Raw genomic sequence first — 19,180 nt, 5'->3', positions numbered from 1 at the left:
TCTGACATGTGAGATGCCCAGGATTGTACTCTAGATCCCAAGCTTGAAAGTCCACTGCTTTATTTTAATTAACTAATTAATTAACTTCTGAGAGAGAGAATAAGAGAACCAGAGCATTGTCCTGGCACATGTGATGCAGGTGGATTGAACTCAGGGCCTTATGCTTAAGATTACAGTGCTTTAACCACTGTACCACCTCCCTGGCCTTGGGAAATATTTGCTTATTTATTTGTATTTTAAGGTAGTGACAGGCAGAGTGAAATAGTTCGGGTTTGAGCCCAGCCCCCACTGCATTAAAGGAATCTTCAGGGGTTTGATCTCCACTCTCTCTCTTTTTTTTTTTCTCCTCCCTGGTTATCGCTGGGCTCGGTGCCTGCCCTATGAATCCACCGCTCCTGGAGGCCATTTTTTTCCTTTTGTTGCCCCTGTTGTTGCCCTCGTTGTTTTTATTGCCACTGCTGCTGTTGTTGGAAGGACAGAGAGAAATTGAGAGAGAATGGGGAAGACAGAGAGGGGGAGAGAAAGATAAGACACCTGCAGACCTGCCTCACTGCTTGTGAGGCAACCCCCCTGTACGTGGGGAGCCAGGGACTTGAACCAGGACCCTTAAGGGGGTTCGTGCTTCGGTCCATGTGCGCTTAACCCACTGCATTACCACCAGGCCCCCCTCCTTACCTTTCTATCTCAATCTAAAAATAAATCAACAACAGCAATAATAAAGATGCTGGGGCTGGGAGATATCTTGCCAGGTAGAGTATACACTTGACCTTATACAAGGACACAGGTTCAAGTCCCCAGACAACACATTAAAGCATCGTGCAAAGGGGGAAGCTTCATGATTAGTGGAACAGTGCTGAGGTGTCTCCCTCTCTGACTCTCATCTTCTATTTGGAAAAAAATTAAAATAAGAAGAGTCTACCTGGATTAATGGAATCCTGCAGGCCCAAAACCCTTGTTGGGGGCCAGGAGAAGGGAGTAAGAAAAAGATCCTGGAAGCAACTAGAAGTAAAAACAATTCATTTCCAAAGGCACAAAAATTTAAATAACTAGAGTTTTTTCATCAATACACTGAATCCTAGAAGACTGAGTGGAAAAAAAAAGTCTGTTGAGGATTAAAAGGAAACAATTTTGAAAACAAATTGGAAATGGATTGCCTCTAGGCCACGGGAGTGGGGCGAGGTAGAACAGTGTGGGAAGGAGTAAGGGAGGCACTGTTGTTTTTCCTTACAGTTGCCTCTGTTCTCTTGATTTCTTTCTTTCTTTCTCTTCTTTTTTTTTCTTGCCTCCAGTGTTATCTCTGGGGCTTGGTGCCTACACTGTGAATCCACTGCTCCTGGAGGCCATCTTTTTTTTTCTATTGTTGTTATTGGATAGGACAGAGAGAAATTGAGATAGGAAGGAAAGACAGAGAGGGAGAGAGAAAGATAGGTGCCTGCAGACCTGCTTCACTGTTTACAAAGCGACCCCTCTGCAGGTGGTAAGGGGCAGGGGGTATGGAACCAGGATCCTTGTGCAGGTCCTTGTACTTCTTACCACATGCACTACTGCCCTGCCCCTTCTCTTGATTTCTTATCAGGTGAATACAGCACTTTAATTTGTAAGATGAAAAAAAAATTATGAGGCAAGAAGGATTTCTGGGGAGAGGGGAAGTCATTACCCACTAGACTAGGCCTTTGATCACACCTGCTAATGAAAAAACACCACCGGGTCCTTAGAGATGCAGTTCATCTGCAGAGCCTTTTACTTGGGCTTGAAAATTAATCCAATACACTTAACCTTTTTGTTCTTGATTTGCAGCCAAAGTTAAAATTAACTTGTATTTTTTTTTTTTGGACTCCGATCGGAAGTGACTTGGGAAATATGTAGGAAAAATACTGAAAGGAAATCTGCCAGAACAATTTTCCCCAGTGCTTTTACACTTACCTTCTCAAATTTTCTGCTACTATAAAGAATAGAGATGGGGTTTGTGTTGCTGTTTTAGTTTGAGCCCTATCACTAAATGCAATGGAGAAATTTCATTGGTCTATATATAGTGGGGGTCTACATATGTTTTGTGAATGATCATATTTCCAATATGGTGCAAAAATTTTTTGAATGAATAGACAACCTTCTGGGCTAGTAGTGTCTAGTGAATTTTTTTTTTTTTTTTTGGCCTCCAGGGTAATTTCTGGGACTCAGTGCCTACACTAGGACACTAGAATTCACTGCTCCTGGAGGCCATTTTCCCCCACTTTATTGCCCTTGTTGTTGCTTCCGGGTTTTGGCTATTACAAATTGTGCTGCTAAGAACATATGTGTACACAGATCTTTATGAATGGATGTGTTGGGTTCCTTAGGATATATCCCCAGGAGAGGAAGGATCATAGGGTAGGTCCATTTCTAGCCTTCTGAGAGTTCTCCAGACTGTTCTCCACAGAGGTTGGACCAATTGACATTCCCACCAGCAGTGTAGGAGGGTTCCTTTGACCCCACACCCTCTCCAGCATTTGCTGCTGTTACCTTTTATTTTATTTTATTTATTTATTCCCTTTTGTTGCCCTTGTTTTATTGTTGTAGTTATTATTGTTGTTGTTGTTGTTGGATAGGACAGAAAGAAATGGAGAGAGGAGGGGAAGACAGAGAGGAGGGGAGAAAGATGGACACCTGCAGACCTGCTTCACCGCCTGTGAAGGTGACTCCCCTGCAGGTGTGGAGCCAGGGTTCGAACCGGGATCCTTATGCCGGTCCTTGTGCTTTGCGCCACCTGCGCTTAACCCACTGCGCTACAGCCCGACTCCCTTGCTGTTACCTTTTCTGATGTATGACACTCTCACAGGAGTGAAGTGGTATCTCACTGTTGTCTTGATTTGCATTTCTCTGACAATCAGAGACCTGGAGCATTTTTTCATGTGTTTCTTGGCCTTTTGGATCTCTTCTGTGGGGAATATTCTGTCCATGTCCTCCCCCCATTTTTGGATGGGGTTATTTGTTGTCTTGTTGTTGAGTCTGGCAAGCTCTTTATATATGTTGGTTATTAACCTCTTGTCTGATGTATGGCATGTAAAGATCTTCTCCCATTCTGTGAGGGGGTCTCTTGGTTTGGGTAGTGGTTTCTTTTGCTGTGAAGAAGCTTTTTAATTGGATGTAGTCCCATAGGTTTATACTTGCCTTAGTCTTCTTTGTAATTGGATTCGTTTCATTGAAGATGAAATTTAAAATTTATGCGGAAAAGAGTTCTGCCAATATTTTCCTCTAAGTATCTGATAGTTTCTGGTCTAACATCCAAGTCCTTGATCCACTTGGAATTTACTTTTGTATTTGGTGAAATACAGTGATTCAGTTTCATTCTTCTGCATGTTTCAACCCATTGTTTCCAACACCATTTGTTGAAGAGACTCTGCTTTCCCCATGTAATAGTCTGGGCCCCTTTGTCAAAGATTAGATGTCCATAGGTGTGGGGGGTTGCCCTTGTTGTTATTGGTGCCATTGCTGTTGTTGTTGGATAGGACAGAGAGAAATCGAGAGAGGAGGGAAAGACAGAGGGGGAGAAAAAGATAGACACCTGCAGATCTGCTCACCACTTGTGAAGTGACCTCCCTCGCAGGTGGGGGAGTCAGGAGGCTCGAACCAAGATCCTTGTGCCCATCCTTGCACTTTGCGCCATGTGTTTACCCCATTGCGCTATTGCCTGGCCCCTGTATCTAGCGAACTTTTAAATATATTTATTTTTTATTTAATGAGAAGGAGACAGAGGGGCAGGCAGCAGAGCACTGCTCAGCTCTGGCTTACGGTGGTGCTGGGAATGGAACCTGGAAGCTCAAAGCCTCAGGCGTGAGAATCTTTTGCATAACCATTATGCTGTCTCCCAGACCTATACTGAGTTTTACTGGTGGTAACAGCCTAGAAATGGACAATAAGCATCTTGTTTTACCAGAGACTGAGGAAGTTCCCAGGATAACTTTCTTTTCTTTTTGTTTTTGTTTTTAATATTTATTTGTTTGATAGAACAGAAAGAACTTGATGTTAAAGAGCGAAATCAAACCACCATCCACTGCAAGGAAGCAAAAGATGTTTATTCACGAATTGCAATCTGGGCCGAGATGGTGACTGGTGTTAGTCTACCAAGCTCGACCCTGAACAAAGCTCAAACCATACAATTTATAGGAATTCAGACTACACTCAGGGAGAGAGAACACATCACCTTATCAGCCTATATCTAATCATTTCAAACTTAGCAAAAGCCTGATCTATTCAGAGCAAAGCATGGGCTAGTTTTAAACATCACACCAGACCAATAGGTCCCGGCCAAAGTGGGGGTCACCACATTTTTTTTCTCTGTTGGGACCACCGGCCATCTGTTTGCAATTTTATCAGGCCATTTGTTTTAACTATCTGGTAACAGTATTCCTATGCAGAGGTTATGAGGAGGCCTGTCTGCTGCAGGGTCATTCAAAATAATTGATGGCCTTCACTGTTTAGGTTCTGTTGAGGGGAAAAGGGCAAGGAATTTTCCACCTCACTGGGCAAGAGGGCAAAATGCAACTATATTTAAACTATTCTTAAAACTCAAACTCAAAAAGCAACTATACTTATAACTATTCTAGAGTTACTGCCTCTAACATTCCCCACTTGTCTTAGCTGGGAATCAAATCCTTGATTCATCTTTATCTTCTCTTTCTGTTGAAGCCTCAGCATACCCGGTTCTAAGAACCATTATCTTAAGAGTCCTCTGTTTCAGTGGGCTCTGCAACTGTCCTCTTCAAACGAGTGTGGTGAATCTAGTGGCGCTTTCCAGCAACCTTTGCAGCAGTTGGTGTACTCAGGATCACGATATAAGGTCTTTCCCAAAGGCTCGTAGCACAACATTCTAATTTGTCCTGCAATATAGACTGGAGATCTGTAAGAACTTGATAACAGTTGTGGAATGGATCAGAGACAAGAGAATTACAGATCATGACAGCAGCAGTCTGCCAAAAGCCATTTCAAAGGGAGACAGTTTGTTTACAAATGGGAAACAGTGCACTCTCAGAAGGGCCTGAGCCAGGAGCGATACCCATCCCCTGCCAGTTTCAAGGGTTAATTTAGTTAAAATCTCCTTTAGGGTCTAATTTACCTCTCTACCTGCCCAGAAATATGGGGCTCATTAGCACAATGAAATTTCCAATTTGTTCCCATTTCTCGGGCCACTAACTGAGGCACAAAAACAGTGAAAGTCTGTTTACCAGAACCAATGGTGAAAGGGAACTCTCCACCTGGGCACTGTTTTATCTAAAATTTTCTTGCTCACCATCTATGCCCCCTTGGACTTTATTGGGTAAACCTCTACCCAACCTGAAAATGTGTCTATAAATATCAGCAAGTACTTATACCCAAAAGTCTCTGATTTTACTTCTGTAAAATCTATTTAGTCTCTAGTCTTAATCTCTCGCCCATCTTATCTTTCTCTTTACTGTATCTAGGGTCCTTTGGAAGCAGGGAGTCTAGTGGAATCAATGCCAAGGCTGGCCCTGCTTGCTGTATAGCTGCACAAGCTGCTTCATCTGCCCTCCAGTTTCTTTTCTGATGTCCGGAACAATGGGTCACGGCTGCTTCTTGCAGGGTCCATGTGGCCTCCAGTAGGTTTTTTTGTGCTGGATCATCTTCCCGGCGGGAGTCAGGAATCTTCCCTCCCCACATGCTCCATGCACACACCATGTAGCAAAGGCATACCTCTTGGTAGTCATGCTTTTGCGGGGAGCCTCAGGATCCGTCTCCAACATCAGGGTGGCAGGGTTCAGGCTGGTGGCAGCACTGAATTTCGCTCATGGCTGGTCTAGGAACAGAACTTGGTAGCAGGTTAGGTGGGCATTGGACTTGCCCCAGTGATGGCTTGTCTGCTTTCCTTACCAGCTATGCCACAGGTGCTATTGTCCTCAGGCATTTTTGTCCATCCAGCAGCCACTGGGCCCAATATTTGACAAATAGGCAACGGGTCTGTGCCATGGCCAAAGTTTTTGGGTCAGCACTCCCTGGCTTATGCCTTTAAGTTTATCCACAAGCAGTCTAAATGGCTTGTTGGTAAAACAGCCTTTTTTCTAGTGTCCTTTTTTTTTTCAGTAGCATCACTGGTCTTTTTCTACCCCTAGACCCATCTTTTTGACTTTTTTTTTCCTCTGGGCACTGCCCCAACTTTTTTTTTTTTTTCAAAGTCTAATGTCAAAACATTTGCCAACTTTTTAAAAACCCTCTGAGCAATCTCTCAGCTTTTTTTTTTTTTTTTTTTTAAATCTTTCTGTCTTCTATAACTTTCTTTTAACACTTGGGGCAGATTTGAGCAACAAAAGGCCAAATTTAGTGCCATTTTATTTACCTTAGAGAGATTTGTGGGCCATTTTACTGCCCCTTGGAGACCCCCTAAGAGAATCTGGTAGTATGATTGAAGGGGTATCACTGCTGTACTTGTACATTTGTAACCAGTAAGACACACACAAAACCAGATTAAGAGCTTACCAAAATTGACAATCTAATGACCAGAATTGGCCTATACATCTCTATATAATTTTAGAAGGCCTTTTTAACAAACATATACCAGTATAGTATACAAAGTCAATACCCAATGTGTTGACATGATAAAATGATTACCATTTCTTTAGCATTATTTAAAACTGCTTAAACAATTTAAGCACAATATTAAAACAGTTTTTGTTAAGATCTTTACTCATCACAAAGCTATCATGAGTAGGCATAGATATAAAACTCTTAATAGATTTTACCCCTTAGAGCTCTAATATGGCAACTTAAAAGGCTAAAATAAACCTCATAACTTAAATATTCAAAACAATAATTTTGTTAAATCAGGATTTGCCAAAACAAGTCTTCTATCAGACCAAAAACACCGTTTGCCAAGAATAAATCTCTGACAGCATCTTAAAACAAACCAGATAATTTTTAAAAGCAGAAAGATAATAAAGAGGAAAACCAGAGCAAAAGCCTTAGGCTAGAAAATCATTAATATAACCACTGTGTTATTTTTCACTCACCTAAGCCAGTTCTACTTCTTTAGTTGAGAAGGTATTTTAAAACTTTTACATGTCAATAACCTTTTCTGCCATTTTTTACACAGGAGATAGAGACACATCTTCAGTGTGTGATACCTAACTTGAGAGGCTCTGTTTGAATTTTAAAGAGCATACATTTAAAAGTTATCTTTTTAACCTCCTGTAGCAATTCCCATAACTAGGATCTCTAAACCAAGTTTAGTTTAACTAATTTTTAAACTTTAAACAAACTCTAATTACTTAGAGAGTTAACACATACTAGTGACTTCAATAACCTTTCCAGTGTCAAACAAATGTCAAATCTGCTGTGGAAATACATAGATAATTTGTATATCAATTTGGAGAAGATGGATTGTCACATTAAATACTTAAGACTTTAAATCTTTAGCTGTCTTAGCAAATTAATTTTTACCCTTATATTACCACATAAGAACTGTATTGAAAACTCTTTTTTAAAGAACTTTGATAAGAATATAGCTTTAGGGAGTCGGGCTGTAGCGCAGCGGGTTAAGCGCAGGTGGTGCAAAGCACAAGGACTGGCATAAGGATCCTGGTTCGAACCCCGGCTCCCCACCTGCAGGGGAGTCGCTTCACAGGCGGTGAAGCAGGTCTGCAGGTATCTATCTTTCTCTCCTCCTCTCTGTCTTCCCCTCCTCTCTCCATTTCTCTCTGTCTTATCCAACAACAACAACAATAATACAACAATAAAACAAGGGCAACAAAAGGGAATAAATAAATAAAATAAATATTAAAAAAAAAGAATATAGCTTTAAAGTCACTTCCACTTTTAACCTTAAGATTAACGTTTTTCAGGCCACAAAAACAAACTTAAAACATGCATATAAACATGTAAGACATATCATAGTCACCTTTTTATCATTTATATATCTGGGCTGATTGTTTAAGGGAAAAGAGCAGCTTTTAACCAGTACAGACACATCTTAGCAACATACCTGGTCAAACACAAATTTAGATCTGCACTCACACAGTTTTTCAAGATGAAACATCTCACATTTATACACTAAGATTTTTTTTTTTAACCAACAGCTCCTAGGACGACCTTAACTAGCCCTAGAAAAAACAAGGAGGAATAAACAAATTCTTTCTGCTTCTCTCCATGAGAAGCCCAAGAGGACCAAGGACAGTTTCCAGACATCTCCATTCAGCTCATCATCACAAAACTCTTGTTGTGCCCATATTAAGAGTTACCCTGACCAAGTTTCTTCCAAAATGGGTCACACACCCAAGAATTTAGTCATTTGAAGCACTCACTCACAATACATAGCTTGTCAGGCAGTGCTGAAGATCAGGTTAGGTCCAGACCAAAACAGCAAAAGGCCAGGAATTAGGTACTCCAAAGAGAAAAACTAAAATTACCAGGAGCCTGTTCTCCCAGCTGGGGAGTATCAGAAACCCTAATGGAAGAGGAGAGCAATGAGAATATCTAGTTCAACAATCATTAGGATAACAGACAACAGGGAAAATCAGCTGCCATGAGTGGGCAGAAAGCTTTAAATGTTGGGGGGCTCACAAGCCGGCCGGGGCATGCCCCTGCAGCTGGGACCCGAACAGCTGGCGGGGAGGGAGCACTCACCGGCCGGTCCCAGGTAACAGCCGCGCCTAGGCAGGGCGGGGGTGTGGTCCCTGCACTAGAGCTGCTGCCTGGCCCATTCCTGCAAAGTGAAAGTGAGTGAACACAGACTGACAAACAGACAAGACACACACAGACAGACAAGCGCACTTAATCAATCTGATATTAACAAATGTCTAGACAATATCTAACACCCTGGATTCCACATCGAGAGTGGGAGAGAACAGACACAAAGAGTGGCCATAAGAGATAAAACTAATATTCTGGGCTGTCGGACCCTATTCCAGATCCTTAGGGTGCGGACCCTGTTTCAGATCCAGTTATCACCCAACCCAAGCAGCCTGGAAGTCGTCACTTCCCAGCGCTGCGGTCTGGGATTTCAACGCGGTGTCTCGCAATCCACAGACCCCCAAGCCCTGCAGGGACACACAGACGGTACCGTACTCAAAAAGAAAAATCAGGCCTGACTTACCAGCGCCGGCCAAAGCTTCCAAGGCCTCCTGGGGTCTGAACCCGGGATGGGGTGTCCTCGGGAATCTCTTGTCCGAGGAGATCTCGCTGGGGCCTCCAAATGTTAAAGAGCGAAATCAAACCACCATCCACTGCAAGGAAGCAAAAGATGTTTATTCACGAATTGCAATCCGGGCCGAGATGGTGACTGGTGTTAGCCTACCAAGCTCGACCCTGAACAAAGCTCAAACCATACAATTTATAGGAATTCAGACTACACTCAGGGAGAGAGAACACATCACCTTATCAGCCTATATCTAGTCATTTCAAACTTAGCAAAAGCCTGATCTATTCAGAGCAAAGCATGGGCTAGTTTTAAACATCACACCAGACCAATAGGTCCCGGCCAAAGTGGGGGTCACCACATTTTTTTTCTCTGTTGGGACCACCGGCCATCTGTTTGCAATTTTATCAGGCCATTTGTTTTAACTATCTGGTAACAGTATTCCTATGCAGAGGTCATGAGGAGGCCTGTCTGCTGCAGGGTCATTCAAAATAATTGATGGCCTTCACTGTTTAGGTTCTGTTGAGGGGAAAAGGGCAAGGAATTTTCCACCTCACTGGGCAAGAGGGCAAAAAGCAATTATATTTAAACTATTCTTAAAACTCAAACTCAAAAAGCAACTAAACTTATAACTATTCTAGAGTTACTGCCTCTAACACTTGACAGAAGAGGAGAGACACTGCTTCACCACTAGTGAGCTTCTCCATGTATCCCACAGGAAGAGACTGGGGCATGCACACTGTAATGTGTGCACTCAGGCTAAGAATATTATATGTGTGTGTATATTTAATTATACTTATTTATTTTATCTGATAGAACAGAGAGAAATTAAGAGGGAAAGGGAGATAAAGACAGGGAGAAAAAGAGACACCTGCAGCACTGCTTCCCCCTGTAGGTGGGGACTAGGGGTTTGAACCTAGGTCCTTGTGAATGGTAATACATGCACTTAACCAGGTGTGTCACCACACAGGCCCAACCAAAAGTATTTTTTTAAATATTTATTTATTTGCTTTTTATTGCCTTTGTTTTATTGCTGTAGTTATTATTATTGATGTTGTTGTTGTTTGATAGGACAGAGAGAAATGGAGAGAGGAGGGGAAGACAAAGAGGGGGAGAGAAAGAGAGACACCTGCACACCTGCACACCTGCTTCACCACCTGTGAAGTGACTCCCCTGCAGGTGAGGAGCCGGGGGCTCGAACCGGGATCCTTATGTTGGTCCTTGCGCTTTGCACCACATGAGCTCAGCCCGTTGCACTACCGCCCGACTCCCCAACAGTATTTTTTAAAAATATTTATTTTATTTATTTATTCCCTTTTGTTGCCCTTGTTGTTTTATTGTTGTAGTTATTATTGTTGTTGTCGTTGTTGGATAGGACAGAGAGAAATGGAGAGAGGAGGGGAAGACAGAGAGGAGGAGAGAAAGACAGACACCTGCAGACCTGCTTCACCGCCTGTGAAGCGACTCCCTTGCAGGTGGGCAGCTGGGGGCTCTAACTGGAATCCTTATGCCGGTCCTTGTGCTTTGCGCCATGTGCACTTAACCCACTGTGCTACTGCCCGGTCCCTTATTTTTAATATTACTAGTATTAGTTTGCCACCAGGGTTATCACTGGGGTTCAGTACCTACACAGCTCTGCTGTTCCTAGTGGCCATTCCCCCCTTTTTTTCTTTCTTTTTTGATAGGGGTGAGACACACACACACACACAGAAAGGTAGAGACACTTGAGCACTTCTCACGGTTCATGAATCTTCCTCCTGCAGGTGGAGACTGGGGACTTGAACCATGGTTCTCACACATGGTATTGTGTACACTCTACCAGGTATACTACCACTGGGCCGTGTTGTTTGTTTTTATGGCATTTTATTTTATCTGTTACATATGAGAGACAGACTTTCATGTGAAAGAGAGATAAAGAGAGGTGGCTTAGTGGATAAGGCACTGGACTCCCAAGCATGAGGTCCTAAGTTCAATTCCCAGCAGCATGTGTACCAGAGCAATATCTGGTCCTTTCTTTCCTCCTCTTTCTCATAAATAAATAAATTTTAAAAATCTTAAAAAACAAAACAAAACAAAGAAGAGAGAGGTAAAGAGAAGGGGCTGGGCAGTGGCACACCTGGAAGATTGCGTATTACCATACTCAAGGACCTGGGTTCAAGTCCCTGACCCCCACCTGCAGAGGGGAAGCTTTGCAAGCAGTGAAACAGGGCTGCAAGTGTGTCTCTCTGTCTCTTTCCTTATCTCTCCCTCTCCCCTCAATTTCCCGTTGTCTCTATCCAATAGATAAATAAATAAATGAAATATTAAGTAAAAGAGAGAGAGAGAGGTCAGAGGATCACACCACTCAGGTATATGTGACAGTGGGTGCCTCAGGCTTTCAAGCTTGACACTCTAGCAGTTGAGCTGTTTCCCTGGGTGTTTGTTTGTTTGGGGGGAATTATTCTGAATACTTTTAAACCTTGCATAGCACAAAAGGGAGGCTCCATGAGAGGTGAAGCTCTGCTATGGGGTCTCGCCTCTTTCTCTCTCTCTCCCTCCCTCCCTCTTTGTCTCTTTCTTTTTATTTTTTATATTTATTTATTCCCTTTTGTTGCCCTTTTTGTTTTATTGTTGTAGTTATTGTTGTTGTTGCTGATGTCATCATTGTTGGATAGGACAGAGAGAGATGGAGAGAAGAGGGGAAGACAGAGAGGGGGAGAGAAAGACAGACACCTGCAGACCTGCTTCACCGCCTGTGAAGCGACTCCCCTGCAGGTGGGGAGCCAGGGGCTCCAACCAGGATCCTTCTCCAGTCCTTGTGCTGCTTTCTTTTAATTAACTAATTTATTTGTTTATTTGTTTATTTATTTATTATATTTTGTTGCCCTTGTTGTTTTATTGTTGTAGTAATTGGTGTCATTGTTGTTGGATAGGACAGAGAGAAATGGAGAGAGGAGGGGAAGACAGAGAGGGGGAGAGAAAGACAGACACCTGCAGAGCTGTTTCATCGCCTGTGAAGCGACTCCCCTGCAGGTGGGGAGCCGGGGGCTAGATTATTAGTCCGGTCCTTGCGCTCTGTGCCACCTGCGCATAACCCGCTGCGCTAAAGCCCGACTCCCTCTTTGTCTCTTTCTAACTGAAATAAGAAAGGGGGACCGGTGGTGGCACACCTGGTCAAGTGCACACATCACAGTGTGGAAGGACCCAGGCTCAAGTCGACAGTACCAACCTGCACAGGGAGCTTCAGGAACAGTGAACCTGTGGGCCCCAGGTGTCTTTCTTTCTGTCTCCTTGTCTCCCTCTCCCCTCTCAATTTCTCATTGTCCTGTCAAAATAAATATTTTTAAAGTCTTTAAAAAAAAACAATTAAGTGGGCCAGGCGGTAGTGCAGCGGGTTAAGCGTGCAATAAGCGTGAAAAGCACAAGGACCCGCATGAGGATCCCAGTTTGAGTCCCCCGGCTCCCCACCTGCAGGGGAGTCGCTTCACAGGCGGTGAAGCAGGTCTGCAGGTGTCTATCTTTCTCTCCTCCTCTCTGTCTTCCCTCCTCTCTCCATTTCTCTTTGTCCTATCCAACAACGACATAAATAACAGCAATAATAACTACAACAACAATAAAAAGGGCAACAAAAGGGAAAATAAATAATAAAAAAGTAAAAAAATAAAACAAACAAATAATTTAAAAATCAGTTTCTCTTTTTATTTTTTATTTTTTTATTTTTCCCCCCAATGATTGCTTTATTGTAAAGCAAATACAACTGTCCCTTCTAGTCACTTTAAAATTGTTACGACTGTATCACATTTACAAAAAAAAATATTTTGAAGAAGTTTTAAGGAAATCTAAGGAATTTAAAACTTTGCTTTATAGGCATAAAGACAGTATCAACAACTATTGGTTGATATAAGCAGATGATGTTTCACTGGGATACTACAACCAAATATCATGGTCAGGAGGTTTATAAACAGTATAAATATATTTATCACAGTCCTGGAGACTGAGAAATGCAAGATCAGGACAACAGCACACTCAATATTTAGTGAGTGACTATTCTAAGTGACTATTCTCTTTTATAAGGGCACTAACTCCACTCATGAGGATGCTTTCCTTAGTACTTAGACGCTTTCCCAAAACCCCACCTTTGTATCATATTGGGGATTAGGACTCTCTCTCTCTTTCTCTATCTCTCTCTCTTTTATTCTATCTCTCTAACTCTCTCTCCATATACATATTCATTGCTACAGTTGTAACTCAGTGTCTCTTTTTAATTATCTTTACTTATTGCATAAATAAATTTATTGGCCCATAAATAAAACAGGTTCTGAGTTCAATCTCTAGCAGACAGTGTGAATGTGCAGCATACACAGAAGCAGGCATCCAGACCTCTCAGTACGTAAATAAACAAAGCAATCTCTAAAACAAAGTACACCAGGAATAGTGCACAAAGAGAACTAACTAAATAAATAAATGCACAGTCTTCTCTTGATAGTGTATATGTTTCTTAAAATATTTTGGTAGGGGCAGGTGGTAGCACACCGGTTTAAGCGCACATAGTAAAGTATTTCAGGAAGAGAGGGGGAAAAAAAACCCAAAGCATTTTAGAAAGAAGTGTCCATTGTTCTTGTTGCTTCTCCAGGACAGCACTAGATCCCTAAACCAAGAACTCCTCCCATCTGCACAGAAGCCTGAGTCTGCTGAATAAGAAACCCACAAGAGAACCTGAATTCAAGATGAACCATGTCATTCTAAATTGATGTCCTGGCAGAATAGTTCTGAGCTTTTGAGTTTTACTTCATGTTTTCATAATCTCATGCCTTCTCTTAGGGGGAAAAAATGCTGCTGGTATGTCTTATCTCCCTGAAATTTCCAAATAAGCCTGGGAAGTGATGGTAGTTATTAGCATGTTACAGAAAAGAAAAACAAGACACAGAAACTAGGGGCTTTGCCCAAATTCCACAGCTGTCGTCTAAGAGGACAAACAACTGCCAGTTCTAGTAGGAGGGCTTGTATGTTGCTGCTGCGTACCAGGCACCAGCTTGGCACACTAGGTGCACAGTGTTATTTAGTTTATCCTCACAATGACCACTGTGGTGATATTATGATCTCTCTTTTTTGTTATTATTGTTTTTAAAGATTTTATTTATTTATTTATGAGAAGGGTAGGAAGAGAGAGAGGTAAAGAACCAGACATCGCTCTGGTATATGCACTGCCTGGGATTGAACTCAGGATCTCATGCTTGAAAGTCCAATGCTTTATCCACTGGCCACCTCCCGGGCCCCCCACCCTCTCTTTTGTAGAGACAGAGAGGTAGAGAGAGAGAGAGAGAGAGAGAGAGAGAGACCGACAACACCAAAGCTTCCTTCAATGCGATGGGAGCCAGGCTCTAACCTGAGTCTTGCATATGGCAAAGTGGCTCACTATCTAAGTGAGCTCTTTCACTGGCCCTCTGACCTCCACTTTGTAGATGAAGCACTCTAGACTCAGAGGTAAAGCAAATTAGTCAAGGATTTTAACTGAGTTTCTGTTGTCTGCCTGGAGATGCTTCTTTTTAATATTTTATTTGTTTGTTTGTTTAGCAAAGAGACAGAGAAATCGAGAGGAGAGTGCAGACAGAGAGGGAGAGAGAGACACCTGTAGCACTGCCTTACTGCTCATTAAGTCTTCTCACTCCAGGTAGAGGGCAAGTCCTTGAGCCTGGGTCTTTGCTCATAGTAACAGGTATGTCTTACCCCATGAGCCACCACCTAGTCCCCCATACTAGCTTCTTAATCCATTGCTTGTAGTTTTCTGTTGTTGTTGTTATTTTTGGAGGGGGAAGGATACCAGAGTTCTTAACTCTGGTTTATGGCAGTATTGAAGATTGAACCTGGGACCTCAGATACTCAGGCATGGAAGTCTTTTGTATAGCCACTGTGCTACCACTCCAGCCCCATCACTCCTTCTTGGGGCACTGGTGCAAAGTTTAGAGAGCATCTGAATCACCAGGGGACTTGTAAGAGCATCAGCTTCCAGGCCCTTCCTCAGAGTCTCTGATTGTGGAGGTCTGAGAAGAGAAATTACAGGTTAGGAGGTGAAGTACCATTGGTTTGGGTCCTCTACTGTAGGAAGGGCATTCTTGTCCCCTGTCCCCAGCACCTTTGGGCCTGTCAGAGGACAGAGGCTGGGCCTGTAATTGATGCGTTGTCCCCAGATGAGCAAGATTTAAGATCTCTACCTCTTCCTTAAGACTTCCCTATAACTAAAATGTCAGAGTTTTTAGTTGAAAGCAGTAAAAACCTCTGCTGGCATTTTTAAACAGAAAGAATTACTGCATAGCCATAAGAATCTCTCTGCATCACCAGGAAGGCTGGAAGACTGGATGACCACGCTCAGGAAACAAGCTGTGTCAAGGAAACTGCAGCATGGACAGGGGCCAAAGTTGACTGCAGATGTGGTCTGGTGAGGACATGCCTGCCAGAGGCCTTTCAGGACATGGACACACAGCCAGGATGGCCAGCACGACTGGTCCTGGACACTGGAAGCTGCTGCTGGCTCTAGGATGAATGTTTTTCTTGTTTTGCTCTTTGCCACATAAGCCTTCATACAAAAGGCTGAGAGGGTTATTGACCTATCTGCCTCAGACTGGGTCAAGTTTTCCCCATCTGTTGCAAAGGATGCTGGGAAAGTGAGCCTCCAATTCTGGGACCTCTAAGGAAGGTAGGAAGCTCTACTTCCTACCAATATACAGAGAACAGGAAATTCCATAGACATGAGGATCAGATCCTGGGCAGTCAAGTGGAACAGTTTTTATTAGATCTTGGTAGATACTAAAGCTGTGGGACTGGATTCCATCTCCCCCATTGACCCACTGTTCTTTGTTTTTGTTCTAGATAAAGAAAGAGGTAGTGCGAGCGAGAGAGACCGTAGCACCAAAACTTGCTTCAGTGCAGTGTCCTTTGTGAACCATGAACCCCAGTCTGAGTAAGATGGCTTCCTGAGACACCAGTCTGCCATCTTCTCCTGTTCCGCTAGCACCTGAACTGACCTTTTTCTTGCACCAACCCCATGCCTTTTGGTAAATTAATGGGAAGTCCCGAAACAGCTGTTTGATAACAGTATGATGGATATGAAACTGAAAAACCTGACTGTGAACCATTAACCCCCCACCCCTGTAAAGAAAAAGAAAGGAAACTGAAAAACGTTGGCTGGTATTTAGGTTGCTAAAACTCTTTTCCTATTCCTGGGGTAGATACAAGTAGTTTAGGAATGGAAAGCAGGAGATAATTTGTATCATCATCAAGAAGTGAAATGTTGGGGACCAGGTGGTAGCGCAGCGGGTTAAGTGCCCATGGCGCAAAGTGCAAGGACTGGAGTAAGGATCCCAGTTCAAGCCCCGGCTCTCTTAGCTCTCTAGCCTCCTAGAGCAGTGGATTTGTAGTGCAGGCACTGAGTCCCAGCAATAACCCTGGAGGCAAAAAAAAAAAAAAAAAAAAGAATCATGAAGAAGTGGTGTAATTGCTTAGTGTTCTATGTGCCTTAGCTAAACACTGGCTTTTCTAAACATTCTGGAGGATGCCTGGTTGCCTTAAAATGTGACCTGATGCTCAAATCAGTGTTCACCAAAAGAGGCTCCTAACTGTATCTGAGCCTGAAATTTTAGCTGGAGACTGAAAACATTTAGATGGAGATTTTAAAATAAAATGTTTTCCATCGTTCCGTTTTGGTTGTGCCTTGTAACATTTCATTTCATTTCTTTCTTTCTTATTTTTTTTTCTCCAGGGTTATCACTGGGGCTCAGTGCCTGCACTAGGAATCCACAGCTCCAGGAGGCCATTTTTTCCCCCTTTTGTTGTCCTTGTTGTTGTTGTTTGTTATTGCTGTCATTGTTGTTGGATAGGACAGAGAGAAATGGAGAGAGGACAGGAAGAGAGATGGGGGAGAGAAAGATAGACACCTGAAGACCTGCTTCACCGCTTGTGAGGCGACCCCCTTACAGGTGGGAAGCTGGGAGCTTGAACCCGGATATTTAAGCCGGTCCTTGAGCTTTGCACCATGTGCAGTTAAACCCGCTGCGCTACTGCCCGGCCCCCCATCATCTTTTTTTTTTTTTTTTTGCCACAAGGTTAATCCCTGGAGCTCGGTGCCTGCACTGCTCCTGGCTACCTTAAAAAAAAAAAAAATATATATATATATATATATATATATATATATATATATATATATATATAATTAAAATAGAAACAGAAATTGAGAGGGGAGGGAAAGATAGAGAGGAAAAGAGACAGAGAGACACCTGCAGCCCTGTTTCACCACTTGTGAAGCTTCCTCCCTGCAGGTGGGGACTGGGGGCTTGAACCCTGGTCCTTGTGCATTGTAATGTGTGCGCTCAACCAAGTGCGCCACCACCCAGCCCGTGACCATTTTTTATTGGATAGGACAGAGAGAAATTGAGAGAGGAGGGGAAGATAGAGAGGGGGAAAGGCTTGCTTTACCACTTGTGAAGCGACTCCCCCCCCCCCCCCCGCAGGTGAGGAGCTGGAGGCTTAAACCTGGATCCTTGCACAGGTCCTTGCACTTCGTACTATGTGCACTTAACCTGCTGTGCTACCGCCAGCCCCTCCATCATCTTTAACACATAGAGAATACGTGGGAAATGACGTATTTTTCAGAACATCAGAAAAAGGACTGGCCTGGGAGGTGGTGCAGTGGATAAAGCCTTGAAGTCTCAAGCGTGAGGTCTTCAGTCAGTCCCTGGCATCTCATGTAACAGAGTGATGCACTGATTTCCTCTCTCTCTCTCTCTCTCTCTCTCTCTCCTATTTCTTTCTCATAAATAAATTGTAAAATCAGTTTTAAAGGAAAAGGGCAGCCGCAGGGTCCTACTCCATTGCTCTTTGTTGATAATGTTTACTGAACACTAGCTCACCTCTCTTTCCTTATAGTTTAGCACAAATTCTTACCCCTTTAACTATTTTTTTGGGGGGTGCATGTTTGCTTGTCCCATGGGATGACTTACAAGACTTCTGAACTTGTGGACAACAATTGAAATGACTGATTTCTGCCCCCTACAATCATTACCCCATTTCTTTATTTCCCCCAAGAATGTACTTGGTTATCCACCCCCAATAAAAGGTACATAAAAATGGGCATGGGGGTGGAGTCAGGTAGTGGTGCACCCGGTTAAGTTACCTTGTTCAAGGACCCAGGTTTGAGCCCTTCCTCTCCACCTGCATGGGGGACACTTCATGAGTGATGAAACAGGTCTGAAGGTGTCTCTCTCTTTTTTTTTTTTTTTGCCACCAGGGTTATCACTGGGGCTCAGTGCCTGCACAATGAATCCACTGCTCCCAGTGGCTATTTTTACCGTTTTTTTTCTTTATTTAAAAAAATATTTATTTATTTTCCCTTTTGTTGCCCTTGTTGTCTTTTATTGTTGTTGTTACTGATGTTGTCGTTAGATAGGACAGAGAGAAATGGAGAGAGGAGGGGAAGACAGAGAGGGAGAGAAAGATAGACACCTGCAGACCTGCTTCACTGCCTGTGAAGCGACTCCCCTGCAGGTGGGGAGCTGGGGGCTCGAACCGGGATCCTTATACCAGTCCTTGCACTTTGCGCCACGTGCGCTTAACCCGCTGCGCTACCGCCTGACTCTCTCTCTCTCTTTTTTTCTTTCTAATTGACAGAACAAAGAGAAATTGAGAGAAGAGGGGGAATAGAAAGACAGATAGACACCTGCATAGCTTGAACTGGGATCCTTGTGCAGGTCCTTGCACTTCATACTGTTAGAGGCAGTAACTCTAAAATAGTTATAGTTGCTTTTTAAGTTTGAGTTTTAAGAATAGTTTAAATATAGTTGCTTTTTGCCTTCCTGACCAGTGAGGTGGAAAATTCCTTGCCCCTTTCCCCTCGACAGAACCTGAGAGGCCATCAATTATTTTGACAGACCCTGCAGCGAGCAGGACTCATCATGACCTCTGCAACAGAATACTATTACCAGACAGTTAAAAATGGCCTGACAAATGATGACCTGATAGATTGCAAACAGATGGTCGGTGGTCCCAATAAAGAACAAAAAAATGTGGTGACCCCCACTTTGGCAATGA

At 43.1% G+C, this 19,180-nt stretch overlaps 1 long non-coding RNA gene across 1 annotated transcript; it reads right to left on the bottom strand.

Moving 5' to 3' along the window:
• Positions 1–5,082: 5,082 nt before the first annotated feature.
• On the bottom strand, positions 5,083–6,494 carry LOC132542055 (uncharacterized). The gene is made up of 2 exons (XR_009553198.1): positions 5,202–6,494; positions 5,083–5,169 (listed from the first exon to the last, which is right to left on the bottom strand). It is a non-coding gene; the product is annotated as an uncharacterized LOC132542055 (long non-coding RNA).
• Positions 6,495–19,180: the final 12,686 nt, after the last annotated feature.

The sequence above is a fragment of the Erinaceus europaeus genome, chromosome 12, assembly GCF_950295315.1.
Source record: "Erinaceus europaeus chromosome 12, mEriEur2.1, whole genome shotgun sequence".
Taxonomy (NCBI): Eukaryota; Metazoa; Chordata; class Mammalia; order Eulipotyphla; family Erinaceidae; genus Erinaceus; species Erinaceus europaeus.
Note: the sequence above shows the minus strand (reverse complement) of the source record. Positions and strands in the feature narration are given on the sequence as shown.